General features: G+C 42.6%; 2 long non-coding RNA genes across 2 annotated transcripts; both read left to right on the top strand.

Annotated features, from left to right (window-relative positions):
• The first annotated feature begins 3,636 nt into the window (after window positions 1–3,636).
• Window positions 3,637–13,862, top strand: LOC135498418 (uncharacterized). The gene is made up of 4 exons (XR_010449047.1): window positions 3,637–3,931; window positions 4,973–5,373; window positions 5,644–5,842; window positions 13,041–13,862. It is a non-coding gene; the product is annotated as an uncharacterized LOC135498418 (long non-coding RNA).
• LOC135498089 (uncharacterized) lies at window positions 7,028–8,226 on the top strand. Its single transcript, XR_010449000.1, has 2 exons — window positions 7,028–7,166; window positions 7,474–8,226. It is a non-coding gene; the product is annotated as an uncharacterized LOC135498089 (long non-coding RNA).
• Window positions 13,863–16,208: the final 2,346 nt, after the last annotated feature.

Consider the following 16,208-nt stretch of genomic DNA (forward strand, 5'->3'; position numbering starts at 1 on the left):
TTCGTACCAAAACGATAAATATCGTACTTTAATATGTTTCTTGATGGAGTTAGTCGTATAGTTATCAGCTTTACATATTTCCATATTAATTTTCTTAGACAGTTCTCTATAGAATGTATACCATGAGTAGGAACCGTTTGAGTCTAAATGTTTTGATTCTATAAAAGCATCAATCATAACAGGATTGTCAGTTTTGTTTAAGTGGGTATAATAATTGAAAATTTGACATATGACAGCAATTCCGATAGGGAATCTCCCGAGTTCACTCATCGTGGGAATGTTACCAGCTTTTTATTTACTCCAAGAAGAAATTTACCAAAACTAATATTTACATGTTCAATAACTGAGTCATACCATTTCTGTTCAATGGACCAATCTCCCATGAATTTACGCATCCTTAAATCTTCAGCAGACCAAATTTCAGCCCCATATGTACAAATGGGTAAAATAAGTTTATCAAATAAATTTAATCCACTTTCTGGATTGATTCCTGTATTTCGTAAACAGGAGCGAAGACTAAAAAGAGCCTTCTTGGCCTTACACGCGGCGTTAATTTTTGCATTTGTAAAAGACCCTGATGAACTCAGAACAACCCCTAAATATTTATATGAATTACAAGATTCTAGAATAATACCTTTGAAAAAGAAAGACTCCTTGCATATATGCCCGTTACCACTTATTTTCATAACCTTCGTCTTCTTAACATTAATTTCCAAATTCCAAATCTTACAGAAAAGTTCAAGATTTTTTAGCATTGAGTGAAGTCCCTTTGTTGTTTTAGATAAAATGATTAGGTCGTCTGCATATAACAAGTGGTCTATGTACCGACCATTCAAGTTAGGTATATTATCATTGGCATCTCGATCTTGGGACAAATTGGTTGGAAGGTCGTTTATAAAGAGATTAAACAGGAGGGGGCTCAAAGTGTCCCCTTGTTTGACCCCATTTGTACATTTGAAAACTGGACTCTGGCGGCCATTTGAACAAACACAAGCGGTACTCTGAAGGTACATTCTCTTAATAATCTTATAAAAATTACCACGAATATTATATTTAAGGAGTTTGAAAAAAAGACCATTATGCCACACACTATCATAAGCTTTACGGAAATCGACGAAGCAGATGAAAAGGGGGGCCTTGCCCTTTTTTATATATTTATCGACACGAGTGCTGATGGTGAAGAGGTGGTCAGAGGTTCTTGCTCCCTTCTTGAAGCCCAGCTGGGCTGGGGTTAGGATTTTATTTTTTTCAACAAAGGCTTCCAGTCTATTGTTAAGAATATTGCTGAAAAGCTTACCCAAACAACTATTAATAGTGATTCCCCTATAATTACCAGGATCTGACCGTTCACCTGCCTTATATATGTTTATAATATACCCTTTGCACCATCGTTCAGGGTAACAACCCTTTTGTAGAACCGCATTGAAAATTTTCGCAAAACCCTTGGCCAAGAAGGGCATACAAACTTTTATCATATCATTTGAAATACGATCCAAACCCACCGCTTTACCTTTTTTAAGCGATTTGGCGGCCTTCAAAACTTCACCTGCCGTAATTGTATTGTCTAGGTCAGAGAAAAAAGGTTCTTTTTCCAAATTATTTATATCATCTATCAGTTTCTGGGGAGATTCAGGGGGAGAGTTCAAAAGAGATTCGTAGTGATTTTTCCACTCCACCATAGAAATTGTAGAACTACCATAATATGCACCAATCAGCGCTCCGCTTACTACGCCACCACACGGGGCCTATTTGAACTACGGAGCGGAGTGATCATACAGGGTGATACAGAGAAGATTGACTACATCATGCAGTACCGGCTGGCACTTATCCGTACATAATCTTAAGCATGACAAGAAACGTATAAGAAGATTTATTACCAGAGTTTTAGCCGGGTTTGGAGATGAAAACGAGCTCAAAATCACTGAAATCGAGTGGGTTTAACGACAACAATGTATTTCAAATGCATTCCATGATGACGTCAACCTCCACAAAAAGGTGTTTTCTGGAACTACTGGCAAATTGCTATCAATAAAGTCAGCTGGGACGAGATTGGCAGTTGGAAGGGTATAAATTGTGGAAGGAACGCACCCGATTTCACGCGGTACTTGCACAGTGATTCCACGGTTTAGTGCCGACTATTCCATGGTTTAGCACAGGTTACATGGTTTCACTGATTCCAAGTTTCATCAACTACCCATCAGATGGCTTTTGTAATACAGATCAGGTGATGAAAACAACTCGGTCAGGATGCACTGTAAAACCAGCTGTCCGGTTAGATTTGTAAATGTATTTGCATGTTAACAACTATACTTTATTTAGGACCTACAGACTTTATAGGCAATTTGTTCACCTCCACGGAGTTTGTTCGGCCCATGTGATCGGCGCTTCTTTGCGGTGTACACGATGGCTCAGCGACATAGATCGTGTTTACGGTGTTCGGTAGTGGACAGTGTTAATGGATGTAGTATTGTATTGTGTAAAGCTGTCATCTTCAAACCTGCGCGTTTGACCTTCATTTATTGTATACAATCCTTGTTAAGCTCTCAATTAGTGGAGAGGTAGCTTTGGAGGTTAAGATAAATTAGAATTTAAGATCTATTGGTTTGAGTAAGGTTACAATATCGTAAGCATTTGGTTGTAACGGTAATTTGTTACATCAGTTTAATTCCAGTCGTTTCAAGTAGAACAATTATAATTCCTGTTTCAAGGTAAACTCTTAAATCAACGTTTACATTGGGTAGATCGTTTAAAATTCCATTAGGCCATACTTTTTATATTTGTTGGATTACAAATCCGCCGACCATCATATTTGAAAAAGTGAAATAAAAATAAAGTCCCGGTAGTACGTTTTTGACGAAGTTTTTTTTTCCCGCCGATCACAAATTTCACGCCAATCCATTTTTTTTCTCGTCGGTCGAAAAAAAGACGCCGCCGCTCAGAATATTCTTGTGTATTTTCCTCGTCATCTTCGCTCACTTGGCAACCTTGTACCCAGAATCTTTATCTAGGGGCGAGCCCAGGTCCGTATGTGTATGAAGCCTATGACCCTCGGGACGAGGTTACTGACACCACGTGACCTCCAGCAAAGATGGATGGCGGGGACGAGAAGATATGGCTGTGGGTTTCTGTTTTGAAGGGGCCGTGTCTCCTCCAGAGGTCTATTCAGGAAATCTACGGCCATAACCTGGTCAGTGATCTCGTTGCCCGCCTGTCAGGTGCAGATGGTGTAGATGGGCAGCCTGTGTTGAGTGTGCATTGTGGAGAGAAGCAGACGGAAAGAATAGAGATCTCTCAATACTGCTGATAGTGAGATGTCTATTGCTGTTAAATCAAATTATATTTGTATTAATTTGCATTTACAGCATACGGTGTGGTCATTATTATTATTTCAGTTGGTTCCTGTGCCCTTAATTTGGATTGGAATGAGGATCCTCCAATGGTGGGAGAATGTCGTAGATTACCGGTCCCCTATGGTTTATTTGACCAGTGCTGTTGTGCCCGGCCTTTGCTAGGTAACCATAGTGTCCATATTGTTGTTTAGGCCTCGGCCAATCTGGGTCATGCTTTGTATGTTCTTGGTTACATATTCCATGAGCACAATAAACTCGGGGCATTTGCCACTACTCTGTTGGAACAGGAACCTCGTCTTTTCTTCCCTTTTATTTTACTTTGATTTATCACGATGTGGAATCTGTGAAATGTTCTACCAGGCTAGATGTCGCAATTCTGCAAAAGCACCTAGACTGTAACCTCTGGTGGTACGGACCACCCAACCTAGGCTTGCACTTGCAGCCCCTCATCCCTGCCCTACGCATTAACCATATCACCAAGGTCAAGGAGATGCCGGGCATGTTTTTGCCATGAAGGCCAGAGATGATCACGATGATCAGTGGAGATTCAACCATAAAGTGGACAAAGTGGAAAATGTAATGTAAGTTTTAATGGGCCTTTTTTTACACTCATTTGTATAATATTATTCACTCTTTGTTTCCCCCATCTCGGGAACCCAGTCTGAGCCTTTTCATACATGTCATAACATTTAGTTTGGGTTCAATTTGTGTATTTCAGTTTACCGTGTTTGACCATTAAAGAGAAGTTTTGTAAAGCACGCGTTGAAGTTCATTGCAAGAAGGGTCCCCACGAGATTATAAGCCACTACACATGTCAGTAGGCCTGCCTGCATTGATTCGTAGATTCACTGTCTTGGCCTTGAGTTGAGTGTATGATGAACTCCAAAACTTTGCAAAGACCCTCAACCCCCACTTATACAGCTATTGACCACTGGCACTGACTGTCGCCGCTACCGTTTTGTCTTCGAGGCACCGCTGTATAAGGGCACGGCGGTTATGGAATTGGTCCGCGCTTATGCCAACAGAGTCATTTTCGAGAAGATAATATTTTGGATTTGTGCCGATAAAATGCTGATTTGATAGTGAAAAGCCTTATGTGGCTTAAGTTCTAAAGCCTAAATCTGTCACTTACAGGCACCAAGTTTCTGTAAGTTGAAGATCGGTAGTTGTAAGGCCCATTTTAGGCATTCTTGCATGGTTTCGTGATGCCGTTTTCATAAGGACACGCCCATGACACCTTTTTTAGTTTTGTCTTTGACAGGTTTATCACCCCACTTTCCGTGCGAAATATTTCTCTTTGTGACCAGTAACTGTACTAAATGTGCCCAAGGTTCACGTCAGTATTATTCATTTAACCCTCTAAGGCCTGTTCATGATCCGGGCTCATGATCTACCCTAAAATATAGGCCTAATTGGCTGTATGCAATCCTAGTGCATGTAGTTCGAAATGCTTCTCATAGGGGGCAGCACCTCCTGGACGTCTGAAGACACCACCTGTCTTTGGTTGTGACAAGTGTTGATTATTATTGTTTTGTCTTATAATTGCTGGCTGTAATTCATGTGGTTTGATTACCTGTTGATGTTATCATTACTTATGCTTGTTCAATGTTTTGTATTTGCAGTGAACCCTCTCCTGTTGATGAATAAATAAAGAAGACAGAGGTGTTTCATAACTTGGGAAATTTTTGTCCGTGCTTTAGACTTCAAGCCTACACTGACAATCAAAATCGAAGTTCTAAGGCCTGATGAAATGAAATTCCAAGTTTTTCATTGAACACCATTGAGAATCAGACTGAGACTGAGTCGTTCAGAGGCATTTTCCTAAATCATTTCATGCAGTGTGCTTTTTCGAAATATCAATTGTGGTTGAAAAGGAATATTTTGCCTTCAACTTCTGATCTGAAAACAAAACGACTTAATAGTTTTCATGTGCTGCTTTTATTCAATAAGTGAAATTCAATGATGCTGCTGATGATGTGAATGTTGCTGTTGCTTCTACTTCCAAAAATCTACAGGGAAAAGGGTATGTACTTAAACATTACTATGTAAAGTAGGAAATATTGAAAGTTTAGTGTATGAACATGTATCTTTAGCAATTTATGTAACTCATGTCATTCAACTTGGAAGGGTTTTTGTAATCTCTTCTTTACCTACCTATGCACTCCACAATTTAAAATCATATGTTGGCAGTTAGCTGCTAATTCAGTGACTCAAAAGAATGTTAAGATTCAGCAAACGGAAAGATGTGGCTTAACAACTGTTCGATTGATTTTCCTTTACTTTTTTCTTCCAGACAGAAAACTATTCGCTACAGCGTGACTGAGGACATCATCCTGTTGAGGGAGGCCGTCTTGGCTGTCAATCCGCTAGAGAACCAGGAGAACTGGTTCTTGGTGACAAATAATCTAAATGAAACGCTGATAATCAAGAGACCAAATACCATCCCTGTAAACAACAGATCTGTAAAGGAACGCTTTGACAAGTTAATCAAAGTAAGTATTCAAGTCAGAACAAATTGCATCACTCGGAGGTAAGTGAATGAAGAGTAAATTTTAATGTTCTCAAAGCCTAATTCCCATCTGTAAAACCAGAGTGTGGAAGCTCTTTCCCAGACTGCTAGGATGTCCTATTGTCTCCAGACATTTTTAGTTCAACTTACTAAGGACAGGTGGCAGCACCTGCGTTAGGAGCACATGCTTTTCAGAGGCTGGAATCCTTGCGGAGTCCGGCGCTTTTTTCTATGATATAAGAGGTCTTTTGACATGTTTGAGAGATTTCAAATGTTAAGATGATCTGTACTGTAGGGAGCTATGGAGGAGTTGTGACAAAATCCGGTAAGATGTTTTGTTAACCTCTCTCATGAGACATTTTTCTGCCAAGATGGCTTCTTCATGCATGGTGGGTCTAGTGCATTATACACTGCGTGGATGTGCAGCTCCATGTTTTGGTCCCGGCCCCCTCACTCAAAATTTTTTGTGACCGCATGCGCGTACGGGAAATGTACGGAAAAGGGTCACTTTTTCAGGTTTGAGGTACGGAGAAAACCCCGTTCAAACCATGAAGAAAGGGTCAATTTTGCCGATCAGTTCCGTTCAATTTCTGTAAAAAGGGTATGCTGAGAGTCCCATTAATGTGCGCCCCGTATTTTAGGGTCCACACCCCATATTTAAGGGTATCCTTTTTGAATACAACTTTAACCCACCAGCAAAGGGGAAAGGAAAGGAAAGGACCCTAGCTACGTCCTGCAAGTAGTAGGAAATTGTCCTTACATTAGGGGCACTGATATTGGGTTCACCTTAATAAAGGGGTTGATTTCTTAGAAAAATCCCTCAAAAAGGGTGGTAAAAATCAGTCCTGTCCCCTACTTAAGGGGTCTATCATTTTCTGTGTTCCCTACCAAAGGGGGTCACTCTGAAATTCTGGTACAAGCATAGGTACCCCCTAAATTAATGGAGTGAGGGGGCCGGGGTTTTGGTCCTCGGGAGTATTAAATCCTAGCTGTCATCTCATGTTTTCCTTTTATGATCCGTGGTTGGCTATCTGCCATTATTATCAAGATTCCCAAGCCATTTCAAGGGCTAAAAGAGTTTTCTGTATGTAACGAATTGACCGATGACCGACCATGGTGAATAATTATGGTGTTGTAATAGTTGAATGGTGTATATAGGTGCTATTGTGTGACTGAGTTATTGGGTGAGTGCGTTGTTGTGTAAATATGTTTTAAGTAGGTTTTAAGGTTGGAGTTTTAGCTTTAGTCAGTAGTAGGGTGGAGTTTAGAATGGTAGGATGTATATTATGGTAGAACGAAGTTGTGGGGTAAGTTTGTTCAAAAGTTAACATTGTATTCGTGTTTGATATATTGTGATTCAGATGATAAGCCTGGTTTCTAGGCTGTTTGATATATTGTGATTCGGATGATAAGCCTGGTTTCTAGGCTGTTTGATATATTGTGATTTGGATGATAAGCCTGGTTTCTAGGCTGTTTGATATAGTTTGATTATGATGATATAAGCCTGGTGCTTGGCTGTTTGATGTATTGTAATAAGGATGATATAGTGTGGAGTCATTGATCTGTGTTAGATATGTTGATTGAATTGTAATCCCACTTCTATTATATTTGCAGTTCCTCCATTGAGTTATTAAAGACACCTGTACCTGACTGAACGTGTCGAGTCTGTTTTATCGTGCGAACCTTTACATGGCGACCTTCCCAGGATCTCTCTGCGATGTCAACACCATGCGGTCACGACAATAGGCTACATCACGTCATTGGTATATGAGGAGTAGCTTACGTATCACTTTATACATGCAAATCAGGATTCCGAGTCGATCACAACTTACGGTGGCAAGGGTCCAAGTTCGGAGTGTTCGATCACAGTGTGTTATGATTGGAGTTCAGTAACCGGTGACCTCGAGGGTGCTGGCTTCCTAAGCGCGCGCAACGATATCGTTAACATCTGCTAATAGTACATCAGGTTTGAAACGGATGCAGCAGGACTCGGAGGTTGGCCGGACATTGGAGGATCAGACTGTGCCTAATTGTGTAGTCCTTGATTGAACATGGTGTGTTATAACGTGTGATATCATTATTTCATCTTGTATGTGTTTGTATTGGGGCAGAGAGGTGTATAATATTTCATAATTGCTGCATATATTTAAAACTATTTTAACTGGAGATTGAAAGACGTGACCACCCTGCGTTTTGATTTGAATTTTGTACGCTATTTATGTAATGTTGGTGTGTTAAGAGGAACCCACATCTTTAGTTACAAATTTTGAAAGTGGGGTAGAGTTGAGGTGGTTTTGCTGAAGATATTATTGGTGTATGTATATATGTTCATTTTATACTATAGAGTTTGAAGATGTTATGAGTTTGTATTGGTCCTAGAGTTGAATGTTTACCAGGATTGTGGTGATATTATAGTACAGGTCTGATGATGAGTGGAAGCGAGTGCGGATGTTGGTGAAAGTGCGAGGGTAACTTGAAGTAGGGAATAAATTCGGTTTGAGTGTTCTGGTTCAGGTCATTACACTGCACGTCATTATATTCCAGGTCATTGTGTTTCAGGTCGTATTGTTTTTTCCACTTAAACTAGATATAATTTATTTTGTTCTAAAGTTTGGGTGTAACGAGTAAGGATGGAAAGATTGAAGGAGCTTACCCAGTTGGGAAAAGAGATGGGGTTAACCGCCAAGGATTTGAAGGCATTTGTGACGGAACAGCAAAATGCTGAGCGAGAAGAATGGGTGTCCGAGAGGGAGAAAGAACGAGAGGAGAGAGAGGCTGAGAGGAGAGAGAAAGAGAGGGAGCAGAAGGATCGTGAGCGTGAGGAAGATAGGAAGGAACGAGAACTTGAGCATCAGCGGCGGTTGGAATTATTACAGGAGCAACAGAAACTGGCAGTGTCAACAGCTAAGACCACCACCAGCACCACCAAAGTTACGCCAAAGACTCCGAGACTTCCCACATTTGACGAGACAAAGGATGACATGGATGCCTATCTTCATCGTTTTGAGCGTTATGCAGAGGCCCAATCGTGGGACAAAGACCAATGGGGTGTAAATCTTGGGGCCCTGCTGAAGGGAAAAGCATTAGAGGTCTACTCCCGCCTCTCATCGACTGAGGCCATGGATTTCCAGAAGTTGAAGGAGGCGCTGTTGGTCCGTTTTGATTTGACCGTGGATGGTTTTCAGAAGAGGTTTCGGTCAGCCAAGCCAGACGCAGGGGAAACCTTTGGACAGTTTACCACTCGCCTAAGGAACTATTTAGACCGATGGCAGGAGTTGGCGAAAGCGAGTGCAACTTTTGAGGGAATCGTTGACCTGTTTATGCGATAACAGTTTCTCCGTGTCTGTGCACCAGAGTTAAAGCTATTCTTACGGGAGAGAGTCCCAAACTCTGTCAAGGGTATGGCAATATTAGCTGATCAGTACAGAGAGGCAAGGGGAGGTAACATCCTGAATATTCTTTACCGGCCTAGAGCAACGGTCGGGCCAGATCCCAGGCAGCCTGAACAAGTAAAGCAGGTCTCTTTGAGGAACACTCCAACTGCTAACAGTGCTGGAAACAGATCAGATTCATCATTTGGTCAGAAACAGGGTAGCTTTTATAAGGATACGAGGAAATGTAACTACTGTGGTAAAATTGGTCACATAGCCAGGTTTTGTCATACTCGACTTGCAGCAGCAAGTATGAGAGCTGAGGGACAGCCTACTGAGATGGATTCCAGCGGGGGTGAAGCCTCTGATCATGAGGTGTCATACTGTATGGGAGTGACTCCAACGACGGGTTCAGTTCTCAATTCCGTCACTGGTGGGAACCCAACCCTCATATCCACAAACTGCTCATCGTCAATTACTCACACAGGTGGTGGCCTGAATAGTATGCCGGTCCACTCAGGGAAAATTGACGGACATCCCGCGGTGCTAAGGGTGTTGAGAGACACTGGGTGCAGTGGAGTTGTTATTAGGAAGGACTTGGTTGATCCGGCCCGTTACTTAGGAACGACTCAGCGATGTACCCTCATAGATGGATCGACCTTGACAGTTCCGATGGCTGCAGTGGCCGTTGACACACCCTTCTATAAGGGGAAGGTTGAGGCGATGTGCATGGAGAAGCCGTTGTATGACATCATAATTGGTAACATCGAAGGGGCAAGGGAACCCGGAGACCCGGATCTCGATTGGACAGTTGCAGCGGTATTGACTCGAGCACAGAAAAAGCGTGAGAAGATGGATTTGAAGCCACTTAGAGTACCGAAAATAGTTGGTGACCTGGAAGACAAGGAAATATTCCGGATCGAACAGGCAACTGATCCTTCACTTACCAAGTTCCACCAATATGCAAAGGATGGAACGCAAAAGCGGAACAAGTATGGGGCGGTGACATCTTACAGATATAAGAAATCGCTGTTGTATCGAAAGTTTGTTTCGCCAAGAGTGGACAATGGAAAGGAGTATCTTCAGCTCCTGCTGCCAGTGAAGTTCCGTGTCAAGGTGATGTACTTGGCCCATGACTCTCTCATGGCAGGGCATTTAGGCCGCAGGAAGACCTATCATTGAGTATTGGACGAGTTCTACTGGCCTGGGATACAGTCAGAAGTGACTCGTTACTGCCGTTCCTGTGACCTATGCCAGCGCTTTATCCCGAAGGGCAGGGTTCTAAAGGTACCACTAGGAAAGATGCCGTTGATGGGTTCACCTTTTGAGCGTGTGGCTCTGGATTTGATTGGACCCCTGTTTCCGCCAACTGACAGAGGCAACCGCTACATCCTTACATTCATGGACTACGCAACCAGGTACCCGGAAGCAATCGCACTACCTAAGATTGAGACAGAACGGGTGGCGGAGGCTTTAGTTGATATTTACAGTCGACTGGGTGTGGCTGAAGAAATACTGACCGACTTAGGTTCGCAGTTTATCGCTGATTTGATGAAGGAAGTGAGCAGACTACTATCTTTCCAGCGAACTACAACTACACCATACCATCCCCAGTGTAATGGCTTAGTGGAGAAGTTCAATGGAACGCTCAAGCAGATGCTCAAGAAAATGTGTGCTGAGCGTCCGAAGGATTGGGATAGATATATCAACCCTCTGCTATTTGCCTACCGAGAAGTTCCGCAAGATAGTACCGGATTTTCCCCATTTGAACTCCTGTACGGACGGTCAGTGCGGGGACCACTGTCTATACTTAGACAGTTATGGTCACAAGAGGACTTGGACCAGGAGGTGAAAACTACATACCAGTACGTGTTCGATCTGAGGAACCGTCTGGAGGAGACATTGAAGTTGGCACAAGACAATCTGAAGGGGGCAGCCAAGAAACAGAAGCAGTATTTTGACAAGCGCACTAGAGTACGCCAGATGAGTGAGGGTGATGAGGCGTTGGTACTGTTACCCATTAACGCCAACAAGCTGCTGATGCAATGGCGAGGCCCTTACAAGGTTGTTAAGAAGATTAATGCCATGGACTATAGACTGATGATGGATGGGAAAGAGAGGACCTTCCACATAAACATGTTGAAGCAATATATTCCACGTGCACGAGATCAAGTTGCAGTTGTAGTGGAGGATGGAGAAGAGCAGTGCGCTGTGGTTTTAGAGAGTGTTGAGGCAGCACCCCCAGAGGTAGAGACTCAGCTACCAAGGTTAGAGGACCAAGTGGTGGACAAAGTGGGTGAAACCATGGAAGATGTCCACATCTGTGGTGATTTGAGGCCAGAACAGATTGAGGAGGTAAAGGAGATACTGTGTAGCTATCAAGATGTACTAACTGATTCACCAGGGAGGACTAAAGTGTTGAGTCATGATGTCCGATTGACCACGTCAGATCCGGTGAGAGTTCGCCCCTACCCTATTCCATTTAGCATGGTTGAGGTTGTGAAGGGACAACCAAATAAAGTTGGATGGTCCGAAGTTCAGGAAACAGCCTTTCGCAAGTTGAAACGGGCGCTTTGTTCAAAGCCCATTCTGAGACTACCAGCATTGAATGAGATGTTTATTCTTCAGACAGACGCGTCTGACAAGGGACTTGGTGCTGTGCTGCTGCAAGTAGTGGATGGCGTGAAGTTACCCATTGCCTATGCCAGTAAAAAGTTACTGCCCAGAGAACAGAACTATGCAACTGTTGAGTTGGAGTGCTTAGCGGTGGTGTGGGGTGTTCACAAGTTCCACAGGTATCTATGTGGAGTTGAGTTCATTTTGGAGACCGATCACCAACCTCTGACGTTTCTGAAAAGAAACAAGGCTAGTAACAGTAGACTCATGAGGTGGGCACTGTTGTTGCAGCCCTATCGGTTCAATGTGAGAGCCATTAGGGGGGTTGACAACGTAGGAGCTGATTACCTTAGTCGGACTTAGAGAAACTGTCTCGAATCTGAATTCTGCGAAAAAGTTGAATCTTTTTGAGATCCCCTTTTTTTCCCTGAGATGGGGGATATGTAACGAATTGACCGATGACCGACCATGGTGAATAATTATGGTGTTGTAATAGTTGAATGGTGTATATAGGGTATTTTAAGAATTGAATGGTGCTATTGTGTGACTGAGTTATTGGGTGAGTGCGTTGTTGTGTAAATATGTTTTAAGTAGGTTTTAAGGTTGGAGTTTTAGCTTTAGTCAGTAGTAGGGTGGAGTTTAGAATGGTAGGATGTATATTATGGTAGAACGAAGTTGTGTGGTAAGTTTGTTCAAAAGTTAACATTGTATTCGTGTTTGATATATTGTGATTCAGATGATAAGCCTGGTTTCTAGGCTGTTTGATATATTGTGATTCGGATGATAAGCCTGGTTTCTAGGCTGTTTGATATATTGTGATTTGGATGATAAGCCTGGTTTCTAGGCTGTTTGATATAGTTTGATTATGATGATATAAGCCTGGTGCTTGGCTGTTTGATGTATTGTAATAAGGATGATATAGTGTGGAGTCATTGATCTGTGTTAGATATGTTGATTGAATTGTAATCCCACTTCTATTATATTTGCAGTTCCTCCATTGAGTTATTAAAGACACCTGTACCTGACTGAACGTGTCGAGTCTGTTTTATCGTGCGAACCTTTACACTGTACACAGTGTTCCTTTTGTGTACATTGGCCTATGCAAAGTTTGTCTGTCATTTGATTTCATGTTTTGCGATATTTTGTATGTTTTTGATAGTCGACTAAATGTGTTGTAAATATTGTATATTCCAGTTAATCTGCGTTGGCTGAAAATAGAGTCAAGATTGCTGAATTGACGACTTGTCTTCGTTTGTTTCCGGCTCCTACACAGAGGTTTATGTCATTTATGCAGCAGTGATTGATGATCACAATCTTAATCACTAGTCTGTGGTACAGAATATGCCCAAATTTGGAGAAATGGTAAAATTGGCTCACAAACTATCTGTCGTGGCCTTGAAGACAGAAACTCAGTCAGGGTTCCGGCTAGCTTCGAAACGGTTCATGATGTTTATGGTAACGACAACCACAATGAATACATGCAAATGAATCTGGTGTTTTCTTCGAAGAAAAGCTGCTAAAATGCTGGTATTTCTCTCAAAGGAGGAGCAGTATGTCAATGGACATTAGGGGGATCAACGTAATGTGAGTTTAGAAGGAAATGAATATGTTTTTTAGTTGTGAATCACTTCAGTTTTGGTAAAGAATCTTGCTGAATGTGGCAATGCCAATTTCACTGTGGATGCTACAGGTTTTGATAGATTTGGCCACAACTTGCCCATATCTAAGTAGAGCGTTGATTTAATCACGAAGAAGTGCCATAAATGAACCATGTGTGTGTGTCAGTTACCTATAAACGTTTCAAGTGGAATTTGTGTAAAAACAGGCTAAAGAGCATGTGCAAATTTCCCAAGGATGTAGGCCATGTTTCTGACTGCTCCACATAGGGGGCACCACTGTGCAGTGTGTTTTGTTCTTTTGAGATTACTTACTTCCACATGTGGATAATTTGATAGAATCTTTTGCATTTTGCAAAGACATGTTTGTAATTTGTGTCTTTCCAGTTTAACCCTTCTACTGCTGAATAATACAAGTTTATTTGAAAGAAGAGTCGATATTGTTAATTGTCTCTGATCCTGTGAGTTATGCTGCCCCGGCTGACGACTAGGACTCGTCATAGTTAAAATAACGTTGCTCTGAATTACGATTTCATCATCACGGTACCACGATGTCGATGGATGACCAGACAAGTCGCATGGAGGCTGCAGCTGGAATGTTGGATCTCGGATATGGTGGCAAAGTAAGTTCAAATGAGACTGAACCCTGGTGCAGGGGCCTACAGATGGAGATATTGACATTTTCAGCCAGTTGTCTGGTGAGTCGGGAAATCGTCGGGAAATGGTAGAATTGGAACGTAGGTTGACGAGTTGTAGACTTGATCAAAAATGTAGAAAGGCAGAAAGACTGTTTAAATAAGAGCAACAAAGACTGCAGTTGCAGTTTGAGAGTGAAATAGCTGAAGTGTGTTACAATATTGTGTGTACTATCACTTTAAGTGTCTCATTGTAGTCCTGTACTGTAACACCAGGTGGCGTGGTTACTGTAAAGATGGAGTTCTAATAAACATGCCGATTATTCTACGTCTGACATCAAGTCCAAATTATAGATGTAACATGCATTGAAACATGGTGACAGCTGAGTGAAAAGAACCATGAGAACATTTACGCCCGCCTGATGCATTCAGATGACAGTAACCCGTTTGCGAATACGTTAAATTCGAGGTGTTTTGCGGCGCCCGTCCTCGCTGCATGAGTGACTGTACGAGCGTGTTCCCGCCGTGTCCACGCCGTGTCCACGTGCGATCTGTCACATTCTCTGTGTGCATTTGACTGTACATTAGCTGTACCTGTAGAAAGATGGCTTCTCCTGATCGAGTTGCACCCGGTGGTGGTTTGCCGGCGCCGGTTCCTGCCCCAGCTCCTGTTCTGAACTTGCCTCTCACTGGCATCTCCCCGCCATCTGCCCTTGAAGTTGAGGGAGGTGATGTGGTGGATAATTGGAAATTATGGAAGCAAATGTGGGCAAATTATGTTGTTGTGGCTAAGTTGGGAGATCAGCCTCCTGCTTATCGTGTTGCCCTGTTTCTACATGCCATCGGTCAAAAGGATTTGAAAATCTACAATGCTATGCAGTTTATGTTGGATGAAGAGAAGAAGGATTTGGCGGTTATTGAGAAAAAGTTCGATGAACATTTCATTGGCGAAACGAACGAGACATACGAACGCTTCAATTTCAATAGCAGAAATCAGGAATCCTCGGAATCAATCGAGAGCTACGTAATGTCGCTGTGCACGCTGGCGCAGGCGTGTAATTTCTGTGAGTGTCTTAAGGACACATTATTACGAGATCGTATAGTGTTTGGGAGTCCGAGATACTCATACTCGTAAACGCCTACTTCAAGAGCGCAAGCTTACTCTGAAAAAGTGTATCGATATCTGTCGTAGCATGGAATCTTCGGCCACTCAGCTGAAGAGTCTGGGTGGTATTGCCGACAAGGCAGAGGTTAACCATGTTGCGCCTAGTCGCAGTAGTCAGCGCCACCCTTTGATCTTCTTGAATCCTGTCCTTTAGAATTTGGCCAAGCCCAAAGAAATTGCATGTAAATTTTGTGGCCATCGCCACGTCGGGGACCGTGATAGGTGCCCTGCGTGGGGGAAAACGTGCAATTTATGTGGTGGCTCTTACCATTTCGAAAAATGTTGTAGTAACAAATCCAAGAAATCTGCCAGCCATGGTCGTGCTCGCCATGGCAAGATCAAGGGCAAGATACACTCACTACATGACGAGGCTGAGTCAGATGACTCAGAGGTAATTGGCAGTGTTTCGGCCGTTGGTGACAGTGTTGCAAAGCAGATTTTTGCAGAGTTCCTAGTTGATAGTAAACTCGTCAAATTTCAAGTTGAATGTGGTGCAGCGGTCAATATTATCCCTCGAAAGTGTGTCGCCAACAGAGGACTGATTAAATGTGGTACATCGCTCCGAATGTGGAACAATTCCGAAGTAAAACCTGCCGGAAACAGCAGGGTGTGCTAGAAGGGTGGCCAGACAGAAAGGAGGATTTGCCTCCTGGTGTAGTTCCATTTTTCCATGTGCGTGATGAAATCTCTGTCCAAGATGGTTTGCTCTTCAGAGGGGAACGCGTAATTGTCCCAGAGAAGATGAAAAGTCTAATGAAAAAACTAGTCCATACCTCACACCGTGGTGTTGAATCTTGTCTGTGACGTGCGAGAGAATGTCTCTATTTGGTTAGTATGACAAGTGAGCTAAAAGAGTACATCATGGCATGTGTAATCTGTCGAGAATACGAAACAGGCCAACCAAGGGAAACCTTGACGTCGCATGAGCTAGCCAGTTCCCCTTGGA

This window comes from Lineus longissimus, chromosome 13 (assembly GCF_910592395.1).
Source record: "Lineus longissimus chromosome 13, tnLinLong1.2, whole genome shotgun sequence".
Classification (NCBI taxonomy): domain Eukaryota; kingdom Metazoa; phylum Nemertea; class Pilidiophora; order Heteronemertea; family Lineidae; genus Lineus; species Lineus longissimus.